The sequence below is a fragment of the Anser brachyrhynchus genome (assembly GCF_964034855.1).
Source record: "Anser brachyrhynchus genome assembly, chromosome: 16".
NCBI lineage: Eukaryota > Metazoa > Chordata > Aves > Anseriformes > Anatidae > Anser > Anser brachyrhynchus.
The window spans coordinates 9,594,032-9,611,089 of record NC_137734.1 but is presented as its reverse complement, the minus strand read 5'-3'; the positions used below and the strand labels follow the sequence as shown (position 1 = coordinate 9,611,089).

The window sequence follows — 17,058 nt, the reverse complement described above, 5'->3', positions numbered from 1 at the left end:
AGAGTTAGGAGGTTAACCTCACAGGGAGGCATTCAGATAAAATCCAAGTTGTTTTTTACTTCCAAGCCCCGCTGATTGGAAAACTGAGATTATTCAGTATTAACAGAGGGTCCTTGATGCCTCTAAAAGCCTAGTTACTTCTAAAAATAATATTTATGTATCTAGTATGCAAAAATTTAAGTGTTTAAAGTCAGGTATTTAGATTTTAACATTTTGGTTTAAGACAGCTTGCTTTATTTTCCTTAACTTCTCCTACTCACTCAGTTTTATATTTGAGAATGAACATTGTTCTAAGGTTGCGCCATACAGGAGAGCTTCTGTGCATATAAAACCAGACCTGATGATGTACTGTATGAATCTGAAGGCAAGCTGCAATTATATAGTAAAAGGTCATGGAAATTTTCCCAGAATATTTTACATAAACAAGTTATTTGTCCATTCAATAAACCTGGAGTACTTCAAAGCAACTGTTTGTGTTATGGGCGAAACAGAAAATTTTGGTTGGCAGAATGCCAACCTCATACCTCGAGAGTTGTCAAGCACATACATAAACATTAGGAAGCTAATATGTTTGTACTGAAGGGACAGCTCCAGCCAAAAGCATATTTTTGGGTGGAACATCCTGATGTGTTCGTGCATATGGCCTATTGGTGGAAACAAAATGACCGGTGTTGGCTGGCTAGTTTGGTTTGGGAGGCCTGGCACAAGCAGCGTTCGTGCACAGGTTGCACTTAAATTTATTGCAGGTAGAAGGCTTTGTGCTTCTTACTTTCTTTCTGCTTTTAGAGCTATAGGGTGAAGTCTGGGGTCATAGTATCTGAGATTGTTATTTGTTAGGTTCATAGGAGGAAGATACAGTTTCTAACTGAGAGCAGAACTGGTGTCTCTTGTGTTATACTGCAGGAACATGGGCCTCTCATTAGTCTGTGGGAAAAAAAAAAACTAGCAAAAATGTGAAGCTGGGTAGATACTATAAAGCTGTATTCATGGATATTTATTTAAATGCACTCAGTTCAACTGTGCTCAGATTTTACTTTTTATTTTTGATTGTGCCTTCAAGCATACGTGTGGTTGTTTATCCCAGTTCCTTGGCAAGCTGCATATAGAGAGAGAGTTAAGAAAAAGAGGCTGGAGACTTTTTTACAGCTTGCAATAACTGACCATATAACTCACTGGCAGTTTCACAAAGAGCCAAATAGACAAAATCAATTAAAAAGCAATAGTTTTTCAAACCCTGCCAGGCTGTAATATATTTATGAATAAAGCTATGTATTACCAACAACTTCATAAATACCAAAGTCTGCCTGCATGAAATTACAAACAAATGTTTTAGTCATGCCATCCATAGCTTATTACAGATAATGAAAAGCTTATCTAATTGTGAGATTTACTCTATGTTCTTTGCTTGTGTGTGTAAGAGAGTGAGGAGGTTTACTGTAGCGGACCATATTTTCCAGCAAAAAATAAACCCTCTGAAGGAGAGCAGGCTGATTGTAGGGAAGCCTTTCCCAGCGTAGAACTGTTTCTGTGGAGCTATTTAGCAGAGGTTTTTCCAAGAACCCCTCTCTGAGGAGGTAGGTTCTTCTTTATAGAGAAATATCTATGAGAAGCAAACTACACTGAAATTTTGGATTGTGCTCAACTTATTTTGGCAGGTCCCCAAAGTATGCAGAAATTTGTCCTCTGAATTTTAATAAGCCGTTTTTTCCTTCACTGATTGTGAAGAGTGATCCCAGAAAGACCAGCTTCTACTCATACTTGAGTATCTAAACTGGGTACCTAATTTGAACCAGTTGTGGATGCTGTTAAATGGTGGGGAAACCTAAGAAATGCAGAACTCTGGTCTCATCACTTTTACTGGCTCCGCTTGAAAATCTCAAATTTATTATCAGTGCAGTATCCATTACTTGCCTTTTGTCTTCTAGAGGATTTGAGGTGCTTGAGATGAATTGTGTTGTTCCTGCCATGTCAGGATGACTAATGAATCACGCCTAACTTCAGCTTTAACAGAAGCAGCTTTTAGGTACTGTAGCTGCTTCTTGAGGTAGGCTGAAGGAAGAAGAAAAAAAAAATTGATTTCTGACCAAGTGATAAATACATCATAATGCCTCAGTAATATTCATTACAGTGTAGCTTATATACAAACATTTTCAAACTCTTTTTCATCTGGGTCCTAAGTACTTCACCTAAGCAGTAGAAGGATGCTATAGGGGAGGTTCTGCTGAGCTTGTCACCAGTGTTACTGTTATTGATAGCTCACATTGTGACCAAATAAGAGCATCTGTGCATAGACTAGGCCGTGGAGAAGTTGAGTTCCTTATCAAAAACCTTGTTGAGAACAGTCTGTTGAAATAGTATAGTTTTCAGCCTTACCTTGTGTTTCCCAGATCTGTTTGTACAGCTGGAGCCATGCAACCATGCATTAAAACGGCAAAACTACAGCAAACCAAAACAACCTACCAAGACTTCTGAGAAGTGACGTGTTTCTCAGCTGTTACAAAGTGAGCTAAGCTGACCTCTCACTAGTCCTTTTTCTCTTCCCACTGCAGGAGATACTTCAGGGGCCTGAAGGGTAGACTGAACCTCCAGCTGCCAGAAATTAGAACAGCTGGTAAAATTTATTAGGTTATTTTGAGGGCCAGCACATTGCCTGCCGACCCAGGGGAGCAGGAGAGTGGTGTAGAGGTCAGCCCAAGTTAGCGTCTGACTTTTGTGTTGCTATGGTCTGTCTTAGGTCTAGCTTATTTCAGCAATGGAAGAAAACAATCTAGATCCTGTTCAATAGCAATAATTACAGGGTAGTGAACTAGTAATCTCTTGACATACCTTCTAGCTCTGTATTCTAGAGGACAATCTGCCAGTGACTACTTTTTTTTCCATATGTGGGCCAGAACTTTCAAATTGGATATTTTTAACTTTGCATTCATGATGCTCCCCTGTGTTGAAATGGAAGGGCACAAGTTGAATTGGATCAGCAAATAAAGCTCCACTAATTTGGGTTTCTCATAATCCAAATCCCTACAAACACCTAAAGGAAAGATAAATCAAACTTTAATTTATTAAAAAGAACAGAGGAAGAAAGAAAAGATAATAAGGCAATGTGAGGCTATTTCTCTGTTTGTTAACCCCAAGGGCAAACTTGTTGGCTGCTGCCTCACAGTGGACTGGGTCAATCAAAGAATTACATCCAAGGGAATCTGAACATCATTCTTTCCACTTTTTTACATTCTGTTATGATGCCAGGTTTTTGAAAGGATATGAAGAAAAGTTGGCAATGGGAGGCAGGAGGAGAAAGAGCAAGATCATAATTCAAGCTTTCAGCCTGGCTGTTTTTCCTGTAGTGGTTGTGCAATGCCAAAAATGCTTGCGTGCAGACTTCACGTGTAGTTCTGATCATTCTCACCTCTGATAAATTTCAGGCCTAGAGATGGAGATGGTACAACAGCCATGCTGTCAAGAATGCTGGCATTCTCCCCAGCTCTGTGCACAGGATCCACCTGGCAGGTGCTTATTGATTGAACCATCTGGTTCTGCATTATAACTGCAAGAATGCAAAACTTGCATGAAACGGGATAGGCATCATCTGTGCAAGGCACTCACTGGATTCAAAGTCACTGCATTAACATTGACAATGGCGTGGCAAAAATGACTGATTTGTTATGCCTCACTGCATCCAAACGATTGTCTTTAGTGAAACGTAGTCAGAAAGAAAATGCATGTCTGATTAGAAAATAAACCACAGTCGTTAGACATTAGGGAGAGAAAAGCTCTACCCCATCAGTGATAAACAAACCCTGTATTGATCTGGAATTGCTGGTGCATATCATCCTTTCCCTTATGTGACAGGGTATTAGAGAAGAGATGTAAGTAGTTTTACAGTTGCGTAGCTTACCTAACAAGGAGGTCAAAAAAAAAGTCTGGATTCGTTCACTTTGTTTTTCTCTGTGCTTGTTGAGGCATGTTGGCATCCAGGCAAGTTCAAAGATTGCTGTGACACCAGCAGTGTTTGTCTCCAAACAGGGGGCTCTGTACCATCTCTGTTCTTTGCCCAGCAACATGCGTAACGCCTCATGTTTTGTTAGATAAAATTAACATTAATATCTTTTCAGACTTCAAAAGTTGGAGGAACTATGAAATAGCCAGTTCTGGCTCTTTGTGCCTCATTCTGCAAAAATTTCCCAGTAAGACTTCTTCCTTTTTGAGCAGCGTGTAATGCCTTAGCATCATGCAGCTTTCCCAGGCTGTGCAAGGTGCAGTGGCTGATGAAGAGTGTGAGGCTTTGAAGCCTCATGGCCCCTCCTCAAGTGGTGCAGCACTCCTTTCATTGTATCAGTGTTTTCAGGAGTCAAAAGCACAGCAGAAGCTGGGCAGAAATACTTTGCAGTGAAAACAGTGGATTCCTCAGCGATTATTTGTAGGGCTCTAGCACAGAAATATAATGCATGTTGCAAACTTTTTTAGGGATTTTTTTTATCTGTTGCATATCATACAGCTAATATTATCTAGTAACATGGTCTCAATTAAGTTACCTGGAAATATTTGTTTCTCTGTTCCTGAAGAAGACCTCCGGAAGTTGTCTTAAGGCTGCAATTCAAAGTTCTCCATACATGTAAGGAAAATCCAATGTGGATGGAGATACACGAGTTTATTCTTGATCTGTGTAGTCTCAGTACAGTCCCTGGGCTCTGCTGCTTGTTCCCTAAATTGCAGGGGTCACGAGGAATGAATATCGGTTGTGTCATGCCTAAAGACTCTTTCATAACACAGAAACTTGAAGGTGCAGAATTCGGGTCTCAATAGAATCAATGTCTTTGGAAATAGTCTCCATGTACCTTTGTGTGTGTGTGTGTGTATGTTCCTAAGGTTCAAAGGGAGATGTGTGTGGTACTCATCCCATCCTATATCACCAGCAGGGTTATGTCTGGAAAACCCCTGATCAGGGCTGCCATCTGAGTGACAGAGCTAACATTAGCTGGGTGCAGAAGAGCACTGGTTTTGCAGAGCAGAGGGCTTAGTCATGGCTCTCAAGTTGTAGCATGAGCAGCTCAGCCTCCTGTTCTCAGTCTCTCTATCCAGTTTCTGAGGACAGAAGAATCTCAGCCCAATGGACAGACACAAGCTTCTGGTACCATGCGTTGTACAAGGGAATGGAGCTGGAACTTGGTAGGAGAGGCAAGGAGAAAATCAAATTTTGCTGGTAAGGGGGACAGGAAAGACAAAACAGAGCAGCAGCAGGTGTGGGGGGTGGGATAGTTGCAGGCTGTGGTTTTCTGCCCACATCTGGTTTTCCTCTCTTCTTTGTCATGGTATTTGTTACGCCGATGCATGCCATTACAGAGTGAGCTCTGAACCTAGTGTGTCCGCACAGGCCTTAATTCCCTCAGGCAGGCTTGTGCTACAGTGATTCTTTAATCACTGTGGTTATCCCAGCAGGGTCCATATCCAAAATGAAAGTAATTTAAAAGTAGCTTGTGAATACTGAAAAAATAGTTGAATTTTTTTTATTTTAATAACAGCGTAATACCAATTGTTTATATCTATTGGACCGATTATGTTGTAAATGTTACTTGTCCTAGTAAAACCATAGTAAAAATCTACTAAAACCCTAGTAAACCTACAAAATGATTTTATTATACCAAGTTTAATTCTCTGGGTACAGACTCTCTCACCAAAATTCACCTCTTCATCTACACGTCTGATTTTGAATCCGGTATTATTCTCTCTCATGGGAGAAAATTATAAGCAAGATTCACTAGGAAGTTACAGGCGGATTACATTTTTAATTATTAGTATCTTATTTATTACTTGCTGAACACTGATGAGGCATTTGGCATTGCACTGATGCATTTGAGGGAGCTTTGTTCTGCATCTGGCTGTTGAAAGTGAGTCACGTGCCTGTGTGGGGGGGGATATGAAGAAGCAAAAGATCCTAAACTGAAAAGGGAGCAAGTATCTTTATCCTGTGTATTTCTAGATGAAAGTAGTTGAGGAATACTAGAAACTTAACTCTTCTAATTCAGTAGTGTAGTATCTGTAATATGTGAAAATAAGCTTCTGATCCAGGCTTTTGCTGCAATATTAAATTTCTCCTTTTGCAAGTAAGTGATAGTCACTGAGCAGGCCTTTTGGTATCTGTCAAAATGTACATTTAGTTGACTAATATGAAGAGGTGGGAGGCTATATGCCTTTTATCTACCCTCGAGCAGACATGTTTAAGACTGTTTAACTTTCACTGATGTTGCCAGCAATATCTGTTAAAGATTATATTTTCTCAGTTTCAAAATCTATTCAGATGAGACAACAGGTAGAGTTACAGTCAATGTTTTGAAGTTAATCTGTCTTTTTTTTTTTTTTTTTTTTTTTTTTGCTAAGGGTAGCGTCTCTTTTTTTGCTGGAGAGGAAGCCTGCCCAAAGTGACATCATCTGAAGTTAGGTTCAGAGAAAGAGGAGGTGGTGGGAAGTATCCTTGGAAAGAGAGAGAGATCTTAACATTCTCCAGCCTCCCTTCTTAGCCCAGCATCAGATTAGAGTATCAGCTATACACAGAACATGGGCTTTTGGGGGGACAGCATCATTTGAACAGGTGAAGCAGGGATCTTGCTAAGTTACAGACTCGTATGAAGGCGGGCAGCAAACTGCAGTGCTTTTACAGACCCGCGGTCTGTGCATCTCCTCTCGGCATCACTAGAAAATTTGATTCATATTGCTCAGGATAAATGAGGAGTGTAATTAAGAAATAAAGAGTTGGGGCTATCAGGCTGTCAAATAAATAAATAAAAAAGGAGAAGAACAGAAGGAAATAGTATTGAACTAAAAAGAAACTTTTGCTGGCATTTCCTACTTTTTGAGTACAGTCTTAACCTGGTGTGTGTGCGTTATACCCATGAAATACACGTGAACAATGTTAAGGAGGGGAGTTTTGTTTCAGCTGGTGATTATTTTGTTACAGCCAGCCTTTGTAATTTGTATCCTTTTGAGTTAAGATTATCCAGAGGCTTTGCTTACTCATTAAAATTTGAATCAAACACACTGAAACCTAACAGCAGGTAATGTTAATGAGGTTCATGCCTGAACCTTATGTTTTATAGTCTTTTGAAGCCTTATTAAAGTTTGTTGTGACTTCTACACTTGATACATTCTTGAAAGGCAGCTAGATGCCCAGCAGTATTGACCAGAATTCCATATCACAGTTGTTGATAGCACTAGCAAACACGATATTTAAAGAAAAGGGAATTAATGAGAAACCGGAACTGCATTCTCAAGTGCTGTCAGCTTGTTCTCCAGAAAAAATACTGATTCAGATTGCTAGAACACCTACCTGTTTGACCTTTTTCACTTACATTCACAGAAAGATTTACACAATCTTGAGAATACAGAATACACACTTCAGAATGTATATAAGAAAACTTGTCTGTGTGTTTCTGAAGACACAATTCTTATTTTCAAACTGTTGGTGAACGTGGTGGTGTTTCATGTAGTGGGCTATATGAAGCTGTACCAGAAAAGTTAAGAGTACCAAGTCATGGCACCAATGCCCACATACTATCTACAGTTATGTCGGTGGGCTCTGGCTTTCTGACATGTGTTGTAGCTGCACTCGTCTAGTCACACCACTGGAACTCCAGTAGATAACCACAGAGGCCGGTCAGCCCGTGAGAGCAGCGAGTGCTGTAGAGCTCAGAACGATTCAAGCAAGTTGTTAGCAAATTGGAGCTGTATGAACTCTTCCAGTGAACCATCTTCCTGACAAAATTACCCCTTTTTCTGCTTTTGAAAGCAGATCATGAATTTGTGACTCATTCCTGTGTAGTTTACTTCAAAGGATTTTATCTTTCGGTTACAGAGTTTGTCTACACAATTTGTAATCGGTCATCTAAGATGCAAATTAGTCTGTTTGAGCTTTGAAGTTTATTAAACAGCTTTTGCTGTTTTCAGAGTATTTGTAAACATTCATAACTGTTGCGTGATCTTATACATGAATAATAAAATCTTTTCCGTATGCAGCTTTTATTCTTTAAAGCAACAATGTTGACAAATGCATTTTCGTTTCATTTTCCCAAAGCTAGACTGAACTGCATTTACATGAAAGGTTCATTTATTATTTACAAGGATTTTTGAAAAAAATTTGAAAAGGAAAACATAGGATTTGGTAGATAAGCTATTAAAAATATTTAGGTAGTTCATACGAGAAGGATTAAACTGTAGTGATAACATCACCTTGGAATTAGTGGTTTCATACAGCAGCTTCTGTCATGTAGAAAATTACTTTTTTTCTACTATAGTTTGCCTATTGAGCTTTATAAAGTCAGTTGCCTCTGTGGTCTGCATTACAACAGCTAAATGAGTAGTTTAAGGAGTTTTTAAAACATTTTTATTTTTATTACAAAGTTAGTAAACTAATGCGAATAAAGTATTCATGAAGAAGTCATTAAAGCTCTTAACTTCATATTAAACTCATACATTTCATCTCTGAAGAAAATGGTGGATAGTGGACTCTTAATCATTAGGACAACTTGTTATTAATCCTTTTGTAAGCCATTTAGTTTTATCAGGGCCAGTTTTTAGTAATGTCAGATGAACATGCCATTCTTGAGAAAATTCCAAAACGCTGCCGACTGCTGCTTGCCTTGAAATGGTACAGAGTGCTAGCTCCCCCTTCTACGTTTAGATCCTCTGGCATAATTTTTATCACAGCGTATCACAGAAAAGAGATGTTACATTTAAGAGAAAGGGAATTTACCACCACTCAAAAGTTTTTTCTGCTTTAACTGTGAATCTTATATATTCTTGGCCCATTTGAGACAATATTGGCCTTGGTCTAAAAGCTCTTCTGTCATTTCTCGTCAGTACTGATACTCAGGCAGTTCCTCCCTCTTCTGAATATGCCAATTTCTGCATTTCTGTGCCATAACGCTGTGGGATGGGGAATATGTGCTCTGTCATACTGATCCGTAAGACCACAAAGCACTTCCATTATAGTGAGGCACAGTGCAGCCTTACTGAAGAGTTGTTGAAAATAGTCATAAACTAGAGGCAAGAACAGACATCACAAATTTGGTTTAGGAGGGGTAGCATCCCCTTTTTTTCACACTCCTGGTTTACTGTGAAAGGAGGTACACGGAAAAAAGGGCCTCCTCCCCAGCCAAAGTTCTGGAGGCAGAATGGAATGCATATAAAATACTTCCAAGAATTAGCTTATCAGATTCAGTGTCCAATATTTGCAACTTTTTTTTTCCTTTGGCTTTTAAGGCAGATGAGGTAACTGAATTTTATATGGTGTTTCCTCATTGGTTTGTAAGGGGTTATTACAGCTGTTTATTGCATTTCAGAAGGCATGGACTTGTTCCTGTTCCACAGAGGACCATCTGCAAAGCATTCCAACCAGTAGGCCTCCGTGGATGGAATATTCCACATGCAGAAGCCTTCCGAAAATACATTTAGCTAATACTGAAGCAAAAGCAATGTGGTTTACTTGAAAAGGAAGACATATTATGAAGGAAATCAGGACAGAGTAAAATAGAGATATTTATAAGAGCAGAGAACACTGCCCCTATTAGATATTTCACCTGCAAAGCTAGACACTGTGGAGAACGACAAGTATAAATACTGAAAAAAATAGGAGAATGAGTACACCTCTTTTCAGCTTCATTAGCTCAGTTCAGATCTGAATTTATTCCTAAGCTTTTAAAAGCTCTTCAGTATTGATCTTTTCTTATTGTGTAGTTTCTTGTGCTCTTTCTTCCATATCTTGTACTTTAGAGAACAGGCTGAGAAGCTGATGACCTAGATTCTGCTCTTGGGTTTGCCACAGACTACCTATGTCATTTGACTTATCGAGGTAAATAGTCTCCTTGTGCTGTAATATAGAAGTAAGATAGCATTTTCTACGTACCCAAGATATTTCAAAGTAAATTCATTAGTGCTTGTAGTGTTCTCCATTTTGGTGAGTGCCACAGAAACTAATGACGTTTGCAATGGCAATAAATAATGGATGCTACATTTTTAAACCTTTGTGAAAGAAGTTTATGTATTTACATAGAAGAAAATCTCATTTGTATATGCAAATTTAAGTAATCTGTCCTCCTTGCCACAAGATGCTTGGAGGCAAAATTACTATAGGTTGAAAAAGGAATGGAGAAAATGTTGAAAGGAAAATCCACTGAAAGCTGTTAAATACCAAGACAGCAGCTCTCAGGAAGTCTAAAAACAGTAAACTGGTGTTTTGAGAAGGTTTCCCAGTAACCTTCAGTCAGCCTTTGCTGCTGAGCACAGCCAGAGGCATGGTGCTGGGATAGCTGAGCCTTTGTCTGACCTTTGCTGCCGTTCTTAGGTTCTTTTGGCTTTGTAAGCTTAGCATCAATAGTCTTCTTTTTGTGCCTGAGCACAGACTAGTTTTACTGCTTTGTCTTCAGCGTAGGCAGATACCCAAAGCAATAGATTCTCCTTAATATTCTAGTCTCTCACATTTGAAGCAGAGTATGACCAGACAGACATGTGTCAATCCAAAGGTCTTCATAAGGAGCTGCAATCGGACTTTACAAATGATGTGCCTTGCTTCTGGTGTGACAAAGTTTCATCTCAAAAGTCTCAATCACTGGCACTAGTCTTGAAGTAAAGTCTGTGGAATAATAATGCACCAACCCTGTGAGTCATTCCAGTGAGCAGGGACCCTTACAAAGAATTAAAAATGGGAAAGAATTCGTAGTATGAAAACATTGTCTCTAATGCACTCTCTCAATCTGTTCTGTTGTAGAAATTTGTGAAGAGTGCTGTACACAATAATGGAGCTAATAGAGTAGGAGGTGGAACACTAATTACGGTACAATGCAGTACTTAAAAACCCGTGGCAATAGGTAACTACAATAAAGTACGCTGTAGACCTTTTCTAAGCTTCAGCATGAAGAGAGAGTTGGGCATAAATAAGAGCAGCAGATTCTGGCCCCTGAATTGTAAGTCTCGGTGTATCACAGTTTTCCTGCTAGTTGGGACAGACATTTATATACCTCTTTAAGGAAGATTTTCATTTTTCAAGCTTGCAGTGGGACAATGAAAACTGACTGACTTTACCCATAAACTTAATGGAGCCCTGGGGGCATGGAGGAGGGATAGCTGTAAGAGCTCTCGCTGCTTTCCATTTGAATGTTAAGTTATTTCTCGAATTTAACTGGACTCAAGTAAGAAATTGCTTCTTTGCTTTCATAATTACCAGAGAGACATAAATTCTGCAACATGTGCTTGGTCAGCTGTTGTGCTTTTCTCCTAAGCAGTGAATTTACAGCATGCACATGCTCTGAAGTGATTATTTTCTTATCATTTGTGGTATCTAAGCTTTTTTTCCTGATAAATCTAATTCATATGGTTTGACAGTTCAAACAATGTGTTTTCTGCGTCTCGGGAGGGAACGTATGGCTTACTTTTGGTTTAGTAACTTAAGAGATTAGGTTTTGCATAATGTAAATCTGAGGTGGGTGATATTTTGTCTGTAATGCTATGAATGCAATTAGTGAGATAAATACAGAGCTAAATTCATTTTCTCTGAAAAGAGGCAATCTGATTGCTATGCAAAAAGCACCTTTATTAGCAATACTGGTGCTTCATAATGTGGTTAGCAGTGCATAGACTGGCATTTTGATTTGCAGCTTTAAAGAATTCTGGGATGAATAAAACATGGAATTAATTGCCAAAGAAGAACCTTTGCCAAACTAGATGAGATCTACTGTGCTGAATAAAAGCTATAACCTATGACAGGCTCTGTTTCACTCCCAAAGGAAATGATGTCAATACCAGAAAAGGTTAAATAGCACTTCAAGTAATTTGCAGCTGCCAGAGTTCTTTCCCCTTTAGATGGAAGGTTGAGGGTAAACATGTATATGTGTGTCCTATCATCCTGTGGCAGCTACGATTAGAACGGAGCCATGAAGTGTCAGACTTCATGCTCTGGATCAATAAATCTGGATCAGTGTCTCAGTTGATTTTGAAGCAGGAAAAGCTGTTAAGTTGGCAGGGAGAACAGGCGGATTTGGGTGCCTAGGAGAACAAACAGAAAATGCATATATAATTTTAGGAAAAAATATAACAGTGAATATTATTTCCGTTCTATCATTTTTAATGGAGCTATTAAATTTAGCTGAGGTTTGCTGTGGATCTGCCTAGAATTGATGCATCTAGTTGAATATAGACTGTTTAATAGCTCAGTTTTTAAACCCTGTAAAAGTGAAATCCAGGAAAGAAAAAATGTATAGAACAAAGTTGAAAAACAAACAACAACAAAACCCCGTGTTCAACTGTTTTTAAACAATAGACATCAAGTTTAAACAAAAAGCCATCAACTGGGAAATTGGTCAGTAGAGACATATGAGAATACTTAGCCTGTTTTCTGGACCAGTTGTACTTTTTACAAGAGGAAAAAAAAAAAGTTGCATGAAGCTCTAACAGGCAAGTTTTGGTCTAAAAGCAATTTGTATGTGCAGAGACTAGCATTTGGTGGTTATGATGTTGCCATCCAAAAGCCCTCACAGGAGGCACCTTGTAAATAAATTGGGCTTCTGTAGGAGTGTACAGATTTTCTGTGCAGGTTTTTATCATTGTGGCAGCCCGTGAGACAACCAGCAGTGCGCATTCCTAACATTGCCCAAGTTGTGTTGGAAACCTAGGCAGTGCTTCAGAAAGGTGGGAAGGACCCTGAAGCTGCACACTGTTGTCTGCTGGTAGCTCTGCATTAGTGGTTATTTCTTGACAAATGCAACCATGCTGAGGAAGATCTATTAAACAATCTAACAAAATGCCAATCCCCTTGATTTTTCTGATGTTACATTTCTGTTGACTGGTGATGTATCTTTCAGGTTCGTTAGGGGAAGGAAAGAGAACAGAAAATTTTGTGGGTTCTCACAGACTTCATTGACTGCAGCCAGGTAGCTCCTATAACAAGCCCAAAGGAGATCCAGTGCCAGCCTCACACATTTGTTGGGTTTGTGAAGGATGGCAGCTGGACCAGCACAGCAGCAGACCCATCATGTGTTGATGGGACCTTTGCTATGAGGGGAATTACTAGTCAACCAAGAGCAGCAACGTCTTCCCTTTTCTCCAGATTTGTGCACATTAGACACACTCACGCACTCCCACAAATCTAGGTTTGTAAAGTTTGATTTCCCAATATGGTCTTTAAAAGCCCATAAAGCCACTGTGTGTATGTGTCTAGTGTAACATGATATAGAGGAGGAGAAAGACAAGCAGAAAGATTGTTTTAAACTGCTTGCTTTAGTGAACAGTTCCAGAATAATACCACTGAGAAACACAACTGTTCTGGAGGCTGTGACAGAGGGAATCTTGCTGATATGGAGTATGAGAATATGAGCTCAGTTACAGCTTAATTCCTTTGTTCATAACCTGAATGATAACAGAGATGGGAGAAGGAGATCGGAAGAATTTTAAAGAAAGGAGTGCACAACCAAGGATTTTTTTTCCAAAATAAGTGTAGATTTCTTAAATTCATATTCATTTCTATGTAAATTATGAATTAAAAGGTTCTTTTATTAACAGCTAGTAAGCTTAGGGGAATCATGGGAGCATCTAGCAGAAGAAGAGATAAGCAGAGTATTCATCTATGTAGACTTGGAATGAATAAAACACCTATACCAAAGCAATTTTGATATCAATATTTGTCATACTTTTATTGGTATATTTTAATGGGCTGTTTTTCTGTAGATCTGTGCACAATGGTGAGGTGAATAATTAAAAAAAAAATAATAGAGAAAGAGAGTGAGAAAAGCAGGAGCTTTCTAATGAGAAATGAATATCCATACCCTGGATTTTCAGGGTTGCGTCTGCAGTATAATTAACTAGAAGTTGAGCTCTTTCACATGTAAATTAAGTCATTCAGAGCACTGCCAGCTGTAATCCTTTTTGCTTATGGGACTTTGCAGGTTTGCAGGCTACTTTTTTAATTGAAAATTCTTAAAATTGAATTTTTTGTGTGTCTTTTATGTCATATTGGGGTTTCACTACTGTCACATTATGTTATATGATGCAAATCATACCATGCTCAATTTAATTTCAGGCTAATGAATATGCCTTAGACTTCTCTGAGGAAAGTAGTTAATAGAAGGGCATTTCAAAGAACTTTCTTATTTTAGAATTTCAGCATCAAGAGGTTTTTCCCAAGCTAAGGCTATTGATTCTCTTTTTCTGACCTATTTCAGTTGTAACAAATAAATCTCATTTATGGGCTTATGAAAAACTTCAGCAAACAAAGAAGATTTGAAAGAGTTTTACATATTAAAATCTCACTGAATCATGAAGCCTAAGTAGGACTCTACTGTTACATTTTATCTCAAATTGTTGTGGATCAAACTTCCAGCCGTGGCCACCAAATGCATGATTATTTGTCCATGGCAGTTTTCAGTTTATATCCATAGGTCTAGAGATGAGTTAGTGGCTGTTGAATATTTTTCTCACTGTATGCAATTCTCATGTTTTCCATGCACCTTATTAATCTCTGTGCAGGTACAATCTCAAAATGCTAAAAGAAGCATTTATATATGAGGTAGCTGTGAAATAGAGACTGCTGATGGATTGGTTGAGTCAAGAAACGATGGTTTGGGAAACTGGACAATGCCATGTGGTTCTGGATGGACCCATAGATGCATCTCACTATCAGTCGTCAGATGTACCTTGCTGAAAGACTTGTGCTTGCCAAAGACTGTGAGTTGTTTACACACACACATTATGCATTTTATTTGAGTCTGCATTAATACAGCACAACCTTCTTGCTGCAGCACTATTGCTATCATGTTATTTGGCACTGCTATAGCTATTCTCCTGTTGGGTAGAGGTTTTGACAAATACTGGTATAAAGGATCTTTGTGTATGTTTACTGGTGCCCATGGTAGAGATTGTGTGAGTATCATATTTTAATTAAAGAAACAAAAATAAGAAGCCCAACTCAAGAAACAAAAGTAAGAAGCCCAACTCTTTAAGCCAAATGTTATATTATTTTGTCTGTCTTGCTACTAGTATTAGCCTTCAAGCAACCCAATACTGTGATTACATTTTTCTTCCGACGTGTGACATTGTTCATGTATGTTGGCTGGTAATTCACTTTAAAGCCCACATCCTTTGTAAACAGACCTGTCTTCCCCTTTCTTATCTCTGTGCAGTTGATTTGGCCTACACGTCCTGTATGATTATGGTCTATTTTCATTTTCATTGTGTCTCTTGTTTATTTCTCCAGTTCTCCAAGATGAGTTGGAATTACGATCCTCTTCTCTGGTCTGTGCTGCCTGTGATCAATACAGGAACATACTTAGTTGTGGTTAATCATGTACAGTTCAGTGCTTTTGCCTGAAATACCCACCTTGCTATAACTGGTGATTGGCAAGGAGGTAGGCACATCGATTTTCTGTGTACTCTTTTGTCAGGACTCATCTACAGGAAATGTGTGCATGTTCTGATGTATATGATAGAGGATATCAGTTTGTCTCCTGGAAACTGAGGATTTCACAGAGGGTGCTATCAATTTTATGTAGTCATGTACCACCTAAGAACTATGTGTATTGGTGAACTCTTCTACAGAGTGACTGTACCTGTGCTGATCTGATCTCACAATGTCCGTGGTACACTTGTTAGCTGACTTCCTATCTGCTTTAGCTGGTAGACCTTGTGATCCGATAGCCATTTTTCTCCTTTAAGTTTGTATTGACTGTTTTGTCCAAAGCTTAATTCTGAGAAGCTAAAGAGTGAAAATTTCTTAGTCTTTGGAATTTGTAGAGTGTATCAATACACAGCTTAATGCTATCATCTGAAGAATGCCAGAGTGAATAAGAAAAAATTGATGTTTCTATAAACTGAGAATGTGATATTGCTAGTGCTACATATATTAAACTGCCAGAGGGAATTTTTCTTTAGTTCCGACAATTGAACAAGACTATTAAGAACAAGTCAAAAGCTATTTTGTTTTCAGTTGTTCAAAACTGCACAGTTTAGACACATTCCTTGTTTGCTTTGTGCCTGTTTGAAACCATTTTGTTCTACATCTGTATGGTCATCTCCATTAAATTTTATTGTGAAAGCTTGCTGCATACGACCTGGTGAACTGACATTCAGGGATAAGGTGACCATCTGCTCATATACCAAAAGCTTTGTGCTTAGAATTACATTTTACTTTGACAATGGCAGGCCCTGAATGGCTCCTGTAAAGGGTCAAATGAAAACAGAAGCCAGCAGAAGGCAGCTTTCATTAGTACAGAAACCTGTTGCATAACTTCTTAGGGTGTAGGTCAGACAAGCCAATTACTGGTTAAGGTAGAACCTTTAAACCATCTATACATTGATTCCAAGTCTCAAATTTATCCTTGCTGTCAATCCATTAACTTCCCTGAAATAACACCAAGGATGCTTTTGGCTTTTAGTTCACTTTCAACATTTTCTGAGCTCACTTGTTTACATCTCACTCATCTTCTGTATTATTTCTTCGCTTCACTCAACAATGTTTTCCTGTACTGAAGAAGCTGGGACTTAGCTGATTCTCTTGGTAACCCAGACATTCCTAATGCGGGAGCTGGGAATGTATAAAACTAGCACTAATCTCTTTCAGTGCAACTTAAAACTTGTTACCCCATTCTCATTAGTTTTATACTGGTTGGTTGGCTGTTGTTTTTAAATTAAAATAGAAAACAAACAAACAAACAAAAAAAAACATAGCATCCAAAATTCCAATTTTTACAGGTTTTCTGGGGGAAGAAAGTCTGAAGAGTTCATTCTTAAAATTATGTGACATTGAGAATGGAATAACTGGATACAGAAAGTGAAGATAGGACTTATGACCAAAGTCATACTAGAGCCTCAATCTTCATCTGTAGGAGAAAGTTCTCCTACAGTCATAATAGCTTTTCAATAATAAAGATGAGTTAGGTCAATTGTAATTTATGTCGGAGTATGAAGCAGCAGAATCCCAGCTGGAGCCAGAACTGCATGGATCCTTACCATCTCTCTCTTACACTGATAGGCACAGAAAATTTATCTTTTTTCATTACTTTTTTTTTTTTTTTTTACTCAAAATCA

At 38.6% G+C, this 17,058-nt stretch overlaps 1 long non-coding RNA gene across 1 annotated transcript in view; it reads right to left on the bottom strand.

Moving 5' to 3' along the window:
* LOC308178981 overlaps positions 1-14,637 on the bottom strand; it is a 94,721-nt gene extending 80,084 nt beyond the window's left edge. The window contains exon 1 of the long non-coding RNA XR_013940085.1: positions 14,507-14,637. This is a non-coding gene — a long non-coding RNA (uncharacterized lncRNA). The remainder of the gene's footprint in view (positions 1-14,506) is intronic.
* Positions 14,638-17,058: the final 2,421 nt, after the last annotated feature.